The sequence below is a fragment of the Pleurodeles waltl genome, chromosome 8, assembly GCF_031143425.1.
Source record: "Pleurodeles waltl isolate 20211129_DDA chromosome 8, aPleWal1.hap1.20221129, whole genome shotgun sequence".
Classification (NCBI taxonomy): domain Eukaryota; kingdom Metazoa; phylum Chordata; class Amphibia; order Caudata; family Salamandridae; genus Pleurodeles; species Pleurodeles waltl.
The window spans coordinates 1,368,110,421-1,368,123,982 of NC_090447.1; the positions used below are offsets into that span (position 1 = coordinate 1,368,110,421).

Here is a 13,562-nt window from a genome sequence, read left to right on the forward strand (position 1 = left end):
TCTTTTGTAGGTTTTTACCTGGAGCTTTTCTATCAGTGCAGCGGATTGGCCAGGAAATGCTTTGTGACCATAATTCATTGCCAGGAGGAAAGTGGCTTTGAGAGTTTGAAGGATTAATTTTGCTGAGGGGCTTTCTATTGAATTATTGAGCTGGCATATTCTAGTTATTATATACTCGGCCTTTGCCTTCAGATGTTGGAGGTGGGCTTTGGGCATTCTCTTGGCTGAGAGATAGACTCCCAGGTAGTTGTACACATTCATGTTCCTGACAGTGAGTGGCCCCAGTTTCCAGTGAAAATGCTGATATTGCGGTGACCTGCCGAAAATTGCTACTTTAGTTTTAGTAGCATTTGCCTTCATTTTATTTGCCATGTTGTAGCTATGCAATGCTGTTAGTGCTTTTTGTTGGGTGACTTTACAGTGGTCAAGCAGGACAAAATCATCCACATATTGCAGCAAGGTGAGCTTTTGATTACCAACTTTCGGTGGTATCAGATTAGCTTGTTTTAGTGCCTGTGACATACCTGCAGTGTAGAGGTTGAATAGAAGTGGTGCCAAAAGCAGCCTTGTTTTAGCCCGTTGGTAGTAGGAATCTCCTTGGTAACTGTAGTGCAGTGGTCTCCAAACTTTTGAATGCCGTGCCCCCCAGTTGAAAATAAAAAATAATTTGGCCCCCTCAGAATTTTTCACAATTCTTTTATAAAGATGGCAATGTTTAAATATGTCTGGACACATTTAAACATTGCAATTAAGTACTGTTATCTTTTGAAAAATGCAATAACATGCTTCTGCTGAAAACAAAGGCCTGTTATCTGTATAATGTTTCTTTTAGTCAGAGTCTGGCGCCCCCCCTGGGATCACTTCAGGCCCCCCTAGGGGGGTCCACCCCCCAGTTTGAAGACCTCTGCTGTAGTGGGTGACAGCTTGACCCTCACCCAGGTGGATGTATATAACAATCTTATTGCCCTTCAATGGTTGTTTGAGATGCCCCAGTTTTTTAGCTTGTTCCATAGCAGATTCCTGTCAACGGCGCAAATGCCGCAAAATAATCTACGAAGCATGCGAAAAGTGGGGCGGGGGATTTTTTAGCCACGGCCTCATGAGCTAGAAAGGAAAGGGCTACAATGTTATCCGTAGTCGCAGAATTCATCCTGAAGCAAGTTTGATTTAGTGGCACCAAATCTTTGGCCTCTGCCCAGCATTGCAGTTCTTCCAAAAGGACTGAGGCGAATCCTTTTGCCTTAATGTCCAGGAGTGTGATAAGGTGATAATTGGCTGGTTCTTGCCTGCCCCCCTTTTTGTAGATAGGGTGTAATAAGGAGCCTCTTCAGTTTGGTGGTACTTCCTGGGAGTCAAGGTAGGAGCAGTACAGTGCAGAGAGGACTGGTGACCAGAGCTTCAGACCTTCTTTCATAGATGTATGCAGGAATTCAGTTTGGACCGGGAGCCCCGACTACCTTGTTCTGTGCAGAATAATGGCAATCTCCCATGGAGAGGGAGCAAGCCCCATGGCTATTTGATGTTCATTAATGTCCAGTTCCTCCTCCGATTGTTCCTGGGAGAGTTGGTCAATTGCATAGAGTTTTTTTTACATGTTCTGCCCAAGAAGCTTCGTTTATCGCATTGTTTCCTTGGGCGCTTTGGCTAATCTTGTTTTTGATGTATCTCCATAGTTCACCGTGATTGTGTTTTCTTTTCTGAGAGTAAATGTAAACTGACTCATTTTCCGCCTGTTGGCGTTTTATGGTCCAAATCAGATGCTTGTTTTGTTTGGTATGTTCCCGAAATTATGATGCTAGCTCTTTTTTTTTATGTGATCGCTCGTTTTGCCGAGTAATCTTCTCAATCTGCCAAGATTCAATTTACTCTCTCCTATAAAATTGTGATGAGGAGTTTTTGCGAAACACCGTTCGGGCATGTTGGAAGATCCTGCATGCTGCAGGAGATTGTGTGTGATTTCTGGTCATTTAGTTAGGAGTAAATCATTCGTTAGTGACAACAGAGTCGGACCATTGGCGCAAGACCACAGGTGATATGCCTGGGATGCAGTGGATCCCCATTTTATTCTTCGGATTATTTGTGATTCTTCTTCCCCCTGAAGCATTCCAATTGGTTTAGACATTTCAGGGCGCCTTGGGTTTATGAGCCACATGTGGCACGATTCTTTTTTTTATTTTTAGAAAGATGTATCCACTGGGAGACCAATGATGATGCAGTATCCATTGAATGCATCCTCATCTTCACATCGAGGCTTTTTTGAGCTGTCTTAAACAGATGGTGCACTTTGTAATTCCACAGAAAACATTTGCTCTCGCTGATATCTTAAAAGGGGTTTAATGCAGGTCATAGCTGCCAAGGGTGAAGTCTTTTAGAACTGTGTTGTGACCCAAACAGAGTGGAATTAATGAGTTGGTAGGGGATACACCCTCCCGAATTAATGACCCAATGAGGGATAACAGTGATAAACAAAATATTATTAAATAGAGAGCCAAAACAGATAAAGAGCAGATATACCAGGCAATACTGGAACACAATATAGATTACACAATCATTATATAATAAGCTATCAAACTCAATAGGATATACATTTGAACATGCAGCATAAAAAAATGCTAAAACCACGAGCTCCACAGTGTAATTTAACAAGAATGCCTCTTGTTCATCCACCCAGGTGTAAAATATCACACCTCAGCAGAAGAGTTAGAAATGGGGTCTCAAGTCCGCAGTGGTTTGTACCCTGTCCAAGTAGGGACCCTCACTCTAGTTAGAGAAAGGGAGCCACACAGCTGAGATAACCCCTGGTCACCCCCATGGTATTTTGCCACAATCAGTTAGGCATATCTCAGAGGCAATGTGTACAGTTTTGTATACACACACACACAGCAGGGTGATCCCCATCCATAATTCTCACTGATTGCCGGTAATTTCGCCCTGCCATCCGTTGTCCGTGATAAAAGGCTTAACGGACAGCATTTGTCCATAATTTTAGCCTTTCACCTAACGGACAAAATGTAATTAGAACAGATCCGTTTCCCCAGCTGGAGTGGAAGGCAGGGAGTCTCCTGTACTCTGAGGAAGGTAGGGGCAAACAGATAAGAAACAGATCTTCTTGCCAGGGTGTCTTCTGCCGTAAAGAAATGCAAATGTGAACAACTGGTAAATCCGCAAATGTAAAGGGGCTTGGAAACCTGTATTGACTTTAATCAAAGGAGTCACTTGAAGCTTTCTGATGGTAAAGATATTTTCTTTTAAAGAGGTACTGTAAGGATGTTCCAAGGTGAGCTGTGGAGTGTGTGGTTTTAATGGACTATTATAAAACATGTTTGCACTAGGTAAAATATGTATATTATTGAAATTTGTATTTTAGGACAACTCTTTTTGAAAATGTAACCTAAATGTATCTGCACATTTTGTAGCAGCCTTTATTATAATGTGTGTAATACTCTATGCCACTGCACTCTATCGAAAAACTATCTAAACTATCGAAGTGTTTGTGAGAAGATTTGAACACCTTGTTTGAGATAGCTGTGCCAGCTGACTTATGGGTTGAGTGCAAAAGAGCAGTAGATTGGCCAAAAAGGACCCATGCAGTATGAAGAGAAGACCTGGAGTGGACTCCATGTTGCAAGAAAGGTCTGTACACCCATCTTATCAGTTTGCTGCCAGTCCCTGTGGTGTAGAGCTTCTGGCACACCTCATGTAGGGTTAGTGCTAGGTGGCAGAAATGAAATAGGGCATTTAATGATTGATTGTTTAAGGTGGTTGTAAGTAAGGAGTTGACTGGGGTGAAGATGGCAGTCTGCCACAAGGGTTTGGAAATCTAGTAGCTAGCCATCCAGGAACAAATCTGCCAATTTTAAGACACCTGAAGCATGTCACTGACAAAGTTGTTCGAGTGGGAAGGCCTAGCAGAGGTAGTGCAGAAGCACAGGGTTTCTTCGTGTCTGTGAGTTTATAAGTTCTAGCAAGGCAAGAGAAAGCTGTGCACGATAACCCTGGATGGTGTTCCATAGAATGGTCAGTAGGAAACAATGAGCAGTGCAGTAAGCCCTCCTTAAAAGTTTTTACAGATAAACCCAATCTCATGCAGGGGCAGGCAGACAGCCAGCGAGCCACCCATTGGACCTGTGCAGCTTAATAAAAGTGTTTTAAGTCCAGCAGGCCTAATCCACCTGCAGTCACAGGTAGCTTTAGAGGGGAATGAGCTACCCGACGACGCTCCAGCGACCAAATCAGATATGTGGCATGTCTGAAGAAGGGATGAAGGACAAGTAGGGGAAGGTTTGCAAAATAATACTATCATTGGGGTAGCACACCACCTTCACTGGTGCCATGTGGCCCACTACAGAAAGCAGAAGAGAAAACCAAAAGCAAACTGGGCTCATAAGGACCATGATGCTTTGCCGAGATTTCCATCCTGCAAATCATTGTGGAAATGGTAGATATTAATCACTAGGTATCGAAAGGTAACTGGTTCCAAGTTCAATCTGAGGTCTAATTGTATTTTAAAGGGGAAAACAGTACCATATGTTAAAAAAACACCAATTACATTTAAAAATCTTTTTCAAGTTCTTACATTTTGTTTGTGCAATTTTCATCCCAAATATTTTGAAGATTCTATGTGTACTTGAAACTTAGGGATACCCCACATCACTGGTATGGCTTTTGCTCAATTGCAAAACCATTTTAAGACAGGGACAGAGTGAGCAATTACCTTGCACAACCTTGCAAGGGTCTGGCCCCCTGCTCACGTTTCACCTTGCCTTGTGGACCATTGCACCAGAAGAGTTTTTCAGGGTGGGTTGGTGCTGCTTGTTTAACTACTTGACAGTGCCTCTTCTGTCTGCAGAGACAACTCCTCTGGTACGTAATACCTTCCAATAGTCTTGGTGAACCCATCTTGTCTGATTTTAGGAATTATCCCACCTTGTTCTTCTCTTCCTTATTTATCCAGTTCTTAGCATCAACCCTTTGTATCACTTGCCATGGATCTCCCATTTGATCTCAATTTCATCCTCCTCTTATTATCTTTGATTGGTAGTCAGGGCTCCCAGTTCTGAGATAAATGTAGAGTCGCAGACGTACACGCTAGTGCTGTGAGACTGCAGAGAAGTTGTGGGAACCTCACATCCTAACATTTGGTGTGAGACTCTCACCAACACCATTTGCTCTGTCTCAATTTCTTTTTAGGTTGAAAGTCCATTGGAGGTTGAGGTGAGCCAGATGTTTTTGTTCAACCTGTTTAAACTAGCATAAGGTTACTTACCTTAATGTTTCCCAACTGTTGCCATGGGTTTTCAAATGTTTGGAAACAATCAAAATGTTGCGGTTGCTTTCTCTCCCAAAAAGATTGTGTAGATTTGGGCAAGGGTGATGTCCTTGATACAGTGCTGCAGGGCATTAATTTACTACTGAACAAGTATGTAATGTGACATCTGAATATAGCATACCAAGAGGCAATCACAAAAAGACCACAGTGAATAAATAGTGCTATGTTAAAAAAGAATAAATAAATGCTCTGATAACGTAATGGGGTATGTCCTCTCTTGGGTGTGTCTGTAAAACTGACGTTTGTCCTTGAATTTTTGTCCTGAATTTCGACGCTTCATTCTGAATTTTTGACCTGAATTTTGACTCTTTGTCCTGATTTTTTTTACAGTCCTGTCCAGAATTTGCCTCGATCCCAGGTGGTCACCCTAATACACAGTGAAAACACCACAAAAGGGATGTCTGATGTAACAACGCAAGCGTATATCATGCATGCCTTCACAACGCGGTCTCTACAACAACTGCGTCTTTACCACGCATGCATTTACAATTAATTTAGTTGTAAAAGCATGTTTGGTAAAGGAACATGAATGGTAAATTCTCCCCCGCCATGCACCCTACACCTTACTCCATACTCTGCCAGCCAAAACCCTTAAAACTGCCCCTTTCCCCATTGCCCTGAGTCCTAACACCCCATCCTACCTTGCCCTGTCCCAAAAACTAACCCACTCTAAACCCTAAAACCTACCCTGCCCTATCCTAAAAGCTACACGACCCTCGCCCCACCTAAACCCAAAAAGCTACCCTAGCGCTGTCCTAAAAGCGACTCCGCCACTTTTTAAAAATTACCCTGACCCCACCCCACCCTAAACCCTAAAACCTATCCCATCCAAAAAACTACCCCACCCTGTCCTAAAAACTACCCACCCGACCCCCTGCCTCATCCTAAAAGCTACCCTGCCCTGTCCTAAAACCTACCCGACCCCCCAAGCTACACCATTAAACCTACCCTGTCCAAAAAACTACTGATCCCTTTCCAAAAAACTACCCCATGCTCTAAAACCTACCCCGTCCTGCCCTAAAAACTACCCAACCCCCCCACCCTAAACTCTAAGAGCCACCATTCCCTGTCTTATAACCTACCCCGCCCTGTCCTAAAAACTATCCCAACCTCTGCCCTAAAGCCTACCCAGCCATGTCCTAAAATCTACCTCGACCCCCCATCCCCGCTCTGAAATCTAGAACCTACCCCACCCTGTCCTAAAAACTACCCGATCCTCCACCCTAAACCCTAAGAGCGTCCCTGCCCTGTCCTAAAACATACCCCACCATGTCCTAAAAACGACCCCGACCCTTGCCTCCCGCCCTAAACCCTAAAATCTACCTTGTCCTAAAACCTACTCCACCCTGTCCTAAAATCTACCCGAGCCACCACCCTAAAACCTACCCTGTCCTGTCCTAAAACTCCCCCACCCTAAACCCTAAAAGCTACCCCCCCCCAGCCTAAAGGCTACCCCACCCCGTTCTAAAAACTACCCTCACTCCCCTATCGCCACCCTAAACCCTAAAACCTACCCTGTCCTAAAAACTACCGCACCCTGTCCTAAAAACTATCCTGATCCTCCGCCCTAAAACGTACCCTGCCTTGTCCTAAAAAATACCCCAACCTCCGCCCCACCCTAAACCCTAAAACCTGCCCTGCCCTAAAGCCTACCCCGTCCTGTCCTATAAAATACCCGACGGAAGGGTAACAGAGCTTTTATTTCCCAGACACAATAGATCTCCATTTCAACAGGTTTCCTTCGCACAACGCCCGAGGGTGCTCTTTATTTGATCTCTTTTTATAATCAGGCCCTTCAAACTACTTATTTGAGAACCCTACGCATTCCACAATGATTTTTACTGTGTTCCTCTTACTGGGGAAAGTTGCCATAATCTCTGGAATGCTTTGCAGAGATAATTTCGTTCAGGGACCTCCATTTTGGATCAAAAAATAATATGCATCCGCCAAAAGTTCCCAAGCTACAAATCTCATCTCACACCTTCGGGCTTGAATCACTGCATTTTTGGTTAATCAAGCAATGATTTCAGGGTACTACTTTCTAGCATCTCCCATGCGACCCGTCTATCCAAGGCCAGCACCTCTGCTCCATTTAGTGCCCTCGGGATAAATTTACCCAAAATTACCTTACTAAGTGGCTCAAAGGTAAAATTGCCTTATTTATGGTCAAACCACTTCAGATCGTTCACTTCGGCAATCAAAGGCCAAGTGCTTGTCCCATCTTAAATCATCTGAGAATATCAACTCCAAATTTTAATACTCTTGCACCTCCTCCAACCACATATTGTCTAGGAACTAATATAAACTCCTCCGCTTTGCAAAGAACAAAGCTTTTATCTTATCGATATAGATCAACAGCTTGTTCTCGCGACAGTAAGCACTCAATGCATTTAGCTTATGTTGGACCCAATGGGCATGAGGTCCATCACCACCAGGCCATTATCATACATTATACAGCTTTGTATGCTTGCCCCCAGTCTTAGGGATCAAACTGTGTGTAGCACTTCGTGCCGAAGGAAAGGGACAACATTGATACATCATTAAACAAATCAATTACGCCAGTGAGTAGTCTTTGGCAAGAGGTTTGCAGCTTTGTTGCTTTTCTCCCACAGCGAACCGACACCAAAGTTCATAACCCACCTACCACTCTTCCTCTAGTCGAGGGTTTGGCATTTTGAAACAAAGCCCTCAACTGCTTGGCACTACATTAACCAGGTTTCCTGGAGGAACAATACTGGGTAATTATTCAAGATCTCTTTAAAATCCTGCACCAAGGCACAACCTGGCAATAGATGCCCCAGCTTCTACCAATAAATTAATCAGCTCCTCTGTCACTCCAGGAAGTCATATGGCCACCTGGTGTATGTTGGGCAGAGAAACTTTCATCCCTCCAGAATCTATATGGTTGGCATTATTGGCCTTCGTCCCTCAAGAGATTAAGTTCTGGCCATATGAGAGTAGTGTGCTATATCTTGGTTCCACCAATTTTGAGCATTATCATTTTAGAAGGTAATGGTCACAATTCTCTTGCAACCATTCCTGTTCCCATCAGCTCCTACTAAAGCCTCCTTTCTGTCGTTCACTCAGAGATCTTGTTCTAACTACCTGGTTATGTTTAAACGGGTGTGTTTAGCTAGGAATTGGACTCTTCTAGAATCATCACCTTCCCTGACTGCTGGTTGGCACTCTTGCAATCTACTTCCTCACTGACCTGTAGACGTATGCCATGAGGTTCAAGTGCAGTCGCTGAAGCTTCAACTCCTAAGAGGCAAATAATACACATCATTTCAGTATCTGCTGTGTTCTTCAAATGCACCAATACGAAATCCTTTAAAGACAGACTCTTTAACCTTGTTATTTTTGCAAAGGTGTTTAGGAGTCTAGCTCAAATTAAAGGTCTACAATGCAATAACCGTGTCTTCTTCTTAGACTGGGGTTTGAATAGCAATTGCGGTAAAGCCCTTAACCTAAAGTATACTCTGTCTTGAACTAATCAAGGTTTTTTAAAGGTATCTTCGACATCACCCTTACCAGTTTTACTTTGAGGGGATGGGATTTTAGTTGGGGCCTCTCCGAGGCACTTTCCCCTTGTATTTTCACCTTCTTTACCTTTCCCCTTCAACTGGTTTCCTCCCCGCAGGTGGTTCAGAAGGTCCTCCTATACATGTCTTAGCAGATTGTTATCTTTAACTTCTGGGTGTACTTCAGTAGGAAATTTATTAGTAGGCAATTTGTTAGGTAGCTACATAAATGGGACCTCACCCTGTGCAGTCAGCTTTTTACCATATTTGCATTCCTTCCCCTGCCAATAACCCTCCTTTCGTCACTCATTTTGCAGGGCAAATTAATGCTGTACTTAGACAACACTCTTCTCTTCCCATAGGTGCTACCTGTTTTCAGGAAATTATATGGGGATTTAGATACAAAGGTCTCACAGACAGAATGGATAGTAGTTGCAATGCTCTCATGGTGCCTAAATGGATCTCCTGTCGCCAGAATACCATTTGTCTCTCTTCCCTGGGAGGACTCCACAGCCATCTCCTTTAACGTCCTGCTTATATTTTCTAGGAGCTGAATCTGCTTAACATTTTGGGCATTACCCAGTACTAAGGCTTTTAACATTACCTGGAATGTAACCTGCATAAGGGATAAGATGTTCAACATTTTCATACCTTGTGCAAACTCAGACACATTTGCCTGGGAATTATCATCATTGGTGGGTGCATAATCATCACCTGCTGCATCCTATCTTGATCCTTCACCCAGTTCCTCCTGCCCGGTAGAAAGTATCCCTTCCATGTGAATTCTACCAAGTAGTTTGTCCAAAACTGTATCGAACCCACTACTCCTTACAAATAATGGTGAGGATGAAAATCTAGGGTGGGTCTTACCCTCGTAATACGTCCCTGCAACATTTGACATCCATCCGACAAGTTGGATAATTCTGATAACTCCATCTCTTCTGACTGGCACTACCAATAGGAATATGGGCAGACCTTACCACATCTGACCTTTCCCCAAAGATAGCCACATGGGCAGCCTCAGGTACCTTACTATTTAGATGGTTGCGCACAATGTGAGCACCAACCCCACTCTGGCGTTTACTCTAAAATACATCAGGTACATCAGCCATGATTTTAATAGGATCCACAAGAGTTCATCTCATAATGTCATTTGTTGAAGGGCAGTGATCTAAACAACCCTTTCCCACCTCACTCTCTTCAATGAAACAGTCCACCTTGGAGACACGGGTTGAAAATGACCAGACTGGTACATTTATCTCCATATTAGTTACATCCGGTTCAGCTCCGTTCTCTGCATTAGAGTACATACCATAATGTCATCCTCTACTGCCTCTATTGGTGGACTCCTTGCTTTAAAATGCTTAGACACAAAGTCCCACAGAGACAATGGCAACCTTACCACTGACCTTACAGACTTCCGTTTCAATTTCTGCTTCTACTGCTTCCCTTTTGGTGCTAGTAAGTGGGAAATGGAAGTAGGTATCTTTGCTGCCTGTAATACTGGCTCTGATAAAGGCTTAAATGGAGGTCCCACTACTCCCATGACTGCTACTTCTACCAGTCCCTCTTGCTTGTCTTGACTTACTCTGTATTTAGCAGAGGTGAAAATTACTCACCCCGAGGGGCCTTCATGTACCACAGGATCATCAAATAGACCAGGATTTCACAGGACCCCAGATGGGATATTGGCTCCCTTTGCTCTGGGCCAGGTTCGTCTACATGAGTAAATACCCCAGGTGGGTCACAAATTTTCAAACAAGCATCCACTCTACCCTCATTCCCCCACGACTGACATTTCATTCTTCTCCTCTGCCGCAAACTCTACTCGGCCACAATAGTTCTACAGTAACCTCCCCTTTTTGTCCAGGGATAGCATTTCCAGAGGCAGTATAACAAGCTGCTACACAGGAGACTCCTCATCAGTTAGTTGGGATGCATGTGCCAACACTGGGGTATCTTCCTGCAGACCTAAAATACTAGTGTCAATAACAGTTCCACCAGTGCCACCTACACATCTCAAGTCCACTGGTAAAAAACAAAGCCTAACAATCCCCTCAGTATTCCCCTGGCAGCTACAGTTGGCTTTAATTAATGTGGAGCAGGGTGATATACCAAATAGACAGGCTCCCCAGCTATTTTTGGTGTGCACTTGTCACCGCTATGCTCTTTCATAACCTCACCCCCTGCCATTTTACCCCTTGATCGTAGAGATTGCTCAGACATCTCCACTAGATCCAAGTTCAAGAATCACGGGTAACGCAGAAAACAATGGCAACAAAATCCTTAGGACTACTGAAGGTCCCATAGCTCTTTTATCTCTCACATCTCTGACCACCTCGTTCCACACCTGGTGCCAAAATGGTGATCCTGCAGAGGAACCGCAGGAACACTGCGAGCTGAAGCAATGGGTCAAGACAAGACTGGAAAAAAAAAGTTTTTTTTATAATTGTAGTTCAAAAGACCTCGGAGGTGCGAGGCTTGGGGGACAAGCCTCCGGCAATGGTGGGTGGATGAAATTCACAACTCGCAAACCACACCTGGCCTAGTCAGGCCACTCCCATGGGCCGAGCCCTCATCCCAGTCTGCAGCAAAGCCCGCACATCATACACACAAGCAATCCCAGTGCTCCATATGGCCTAACTAAATGGCCTCACTAAATACTTTATCACTAAGCACGGCTGTAGCAAATGGTAAGTGCCCAATGATAATCACTTGCCACAGCCCCCAAAGCCTTCTTTATGTCTGCCAGGGTCACTTTGGCATCACAACTGCAACACTGAGTTCTCTCCTTTCTCAGCTTCACTCAATCATGGGAGCAAGAGGTTGTAGCTCCTGCAGCGCAGGCTGTTGCTTCCTCCCTGACAAGGTCCCTAGACCGCCCTCCAGCACTAACAGCTGGTTGCACTTGCCTCATTCTTCTGTGCCTCCTCCAGACATTGACAGCACCTTGCCTTGCCCACTGCACTTGCTACCGCACCTATTCCCCTTGCACCTTTGTTCATGGTCTGCAGCATCTCATAGCGCCTGTTGCCTGCACCCTCCACTTGGCTGGGGGTTGCAGTGTCTGAATTCTGGTGTCTCGTGTCCCCCAGCATCTTACCACTACACAGCACCACGCTTGTCCTGTGTGGCCCGTGGCGTTTTTCCAGTGTTTCTCCAGCACCCACCCTGGCTCAGCGCCTAGGATCTGCTGCCTCCGCCTGTGTCTGCTCCGCAACCTCTCGTCTTCCACATCTGCTCAGTTGCCTCACGTCTTCCGTGACTTCTCAGTTGTCCGTCTGCTCAGCTGCCCAACTTCTGAAGTCCACACTGCCCTCAGTAAATCTAGCATCCCATCTATCACAATTTTTTCTCATAGAATATGAAATCTGTAGAGTTTAGATGACAACTGTTTACACAAGCTTCAAGCGATTCAGCAAGTGACCATGTTATTGGCCTAACACTAGAAGGCATTCTAAATGTTTTTGTTTTGTTTTTTAAACAAATTTTACATAAACCATATTTGTACACGAGACTACGTGATTGGCCCAGATTCATAAGACTGTTATGTTGCAAACCTGGAATATTTGATTCAAATCGCTAGGTTTCGAATGCAGCTACTGAGTCACAGAGGTGCTCCTGCAGTTGGCTTCTCTAGTACATCTACTTTAGAATAGCATTGTGAATGTATCACTGGATAGAAGGCGCATGCCCTTGACTAAAAGCAATGTGAATATATTACATTGAAAGGAAGAACGAGCAAAGAGAGTGCTATTTCACAATGTTTCTTAAAGCATGCCTCCCAAACGTTTCCTTTAATGCTAAAACACTATGGGGTCGAATTACCAAACCAGTTATAAGTACATGACTTAGCACTACAGGAAAACTTGTTTACGTACTCTTACATGCCTTTGTGAATCGTGTACAAGTTACATGCCTTTGTGAATAGGTTCCTAAACGGCCAAATCTGTATTAGTAAAGTGCATGAGGGTATAATGCTTTCAGTGTACTAAATGTAAAAGACTCAGGGGAGGCTCCTCTGCTAGGGCGGAGGGGGTTTGCCCCCCGCACCCCCCTCCACCCGCTGCCAGCAGCAGTAGCTGCAACCCTTTAATACAAAACAATAATAAACTGTGTTTATTATCATTTTGTATTAAATGGGGCGGGCCATGGACTGTGACACGAACTAAGGGGAGTGCACTCCCCTCACAGCGCATGTGTGTATGGCCGACCGACTCTGTGTTGCCAAACACACATGCGTCATAGGCTCTCTCCAGCCCGGCACTGTGTTGCCGGGCTGGAGAGAGCCTGCAAAGGCTCCCAGTGTGCCTTGGAGTATCCGGGCTGGGCGCTCCCAGTCAATCCTGATGCTGCTCTGAGCAGCATCAGGATTGGCCGCAGGGCAGGCTGGAAGCCTGTGCCTGCAGTCGACAGTGTAGGAGGGGAGCAGCGCAGTGAGATACGTTTTTTTAAAATATATATATATATTTTTTTATTCCCCCCCCCGCCACAAGTCCCCACCCACCCCTTTTCCCTGCCACAAGCTACCACTGATATGACTATGGCAATTTTAATCCCATTTTAAATGTGTTTGGGGCCAATTCAAAAAGACATTGAAGATTATGGTAAAGAGTGTAACAATTACATACATGTCTGTGTGAATCGTGTACATGTGTACACGTTGCATGTCTTTGTGAGTGGCCCCAGATGATAATAGATTGTCAGATGAT

At 44.5% G+C, this 13,562-nt stretch overlaps 1 protein-coding gene across 6 annotated transcripts in view; it reads right to left on the reverse strand.

Annotated features, from left to right (window-relative positions):
* CNTN5 (contactin 5) overlaps positions 1-13,562 on the reverse strand; it is a 3,179,309-nt gene that overhangs the window by 2,004,474 nt on the left and 1,161,273 nt on the right. The window lies entirely within an intron of this gene.